Consider the following 870-nt stretch of genomic DNA (forward strand, 5'->3'; position numbering starts at 1 on the left):
AAGTCCTAAGAATATCATTGAACAGAAATATAGAGACAATCTACAGAAAGAAAGACTTCAAAGGTAACACAATATCAATAAAAACGTATCGATCAATAATCACTCTCAATGTGAATGGCTTAAATGCACCCATAAAGTGACCCATCCATATGCTGTCTACAAGAGACCCATTTTGAACCTAAAGATACACCCAGACTGAAAGTGAAGGGATGGAGAAGCATCTTTCATGCCAATGGACCTCAGAAGAAGACAGGGGTAGCAATTCTCATATCAGATAAATTAGATTTTATCCTTGCGCAGGGGCCATGCTAATCTTCTCTGTATCGTTCCAATTTTAGTATATGTGCTGCCGAAGCGAGCACCAGATAAATTAGATTTTAAACTAAAGACTATAGTCAGAGATACAGAAGGACACTACATAATTCTTAAAGGGACTATCCACCAAGATGATCTAACAATTGTAAATATCTATGCCCCCAATATGGGAGCATCCAATTACATAAGAAAACTATTAATCAAGAGAAAGAGTCATATTGATATGAATACAGTAATAGTAGGAGATCTTAATACGCCTCTCTCAGAAATAGACAGATCATCAAAGCAGAAAATTAATAAAGAAATAAGAGCACTCAATGAAACATTGGACCAGATGGACCTCATAGACATATACAGAACATTCCACCCTAAAACAACAGAATACTCATTCTTCTCAAGTGCACATGGAACCTTCTCCAGAAAAGACCACATACTGGGTCACAAATTGGACTCAACTGATACCAAAAGACTGAGATTATCCCCTGCATATTCTCAGATCATAATGCTTTGAAACTGGAGCTCAATCACATGGAAAAGTTCGGAAGGAACTCAAAC

The 870-nt window shown here is 37.0% G+C and overlaps 1 non-coding gene across 1 annotated transcript; it reads right to left on the reverse strand.

Moving 5' to 3' along the window:
* Nucleotides 1-254: 254 nt before the first annotated feature.
* On the reverse strand, nucleotides 255-362 carry LOC123951235. The gene has a single exon (XR_006820385.1). It is a non-coding gene; the product is annotated as a U6 spliceosomal RNA (small nuclear RNA).
* Nucleotides 363-870: the final 508 nt, after the last annotated feature.

This window comes from Meles meles, chromosome 9, assembly GCF_922984935.1.
Source record: "Meles meles chromosome 9, mMelMel3.1 paternal haplotype, whole genome shotgun sequence".
Lineage (NCBI taxonomy): Eukaryota > Metazoa > Chordata > Mammalia > Carnivora > Mustelidae > Meles > Meles meles.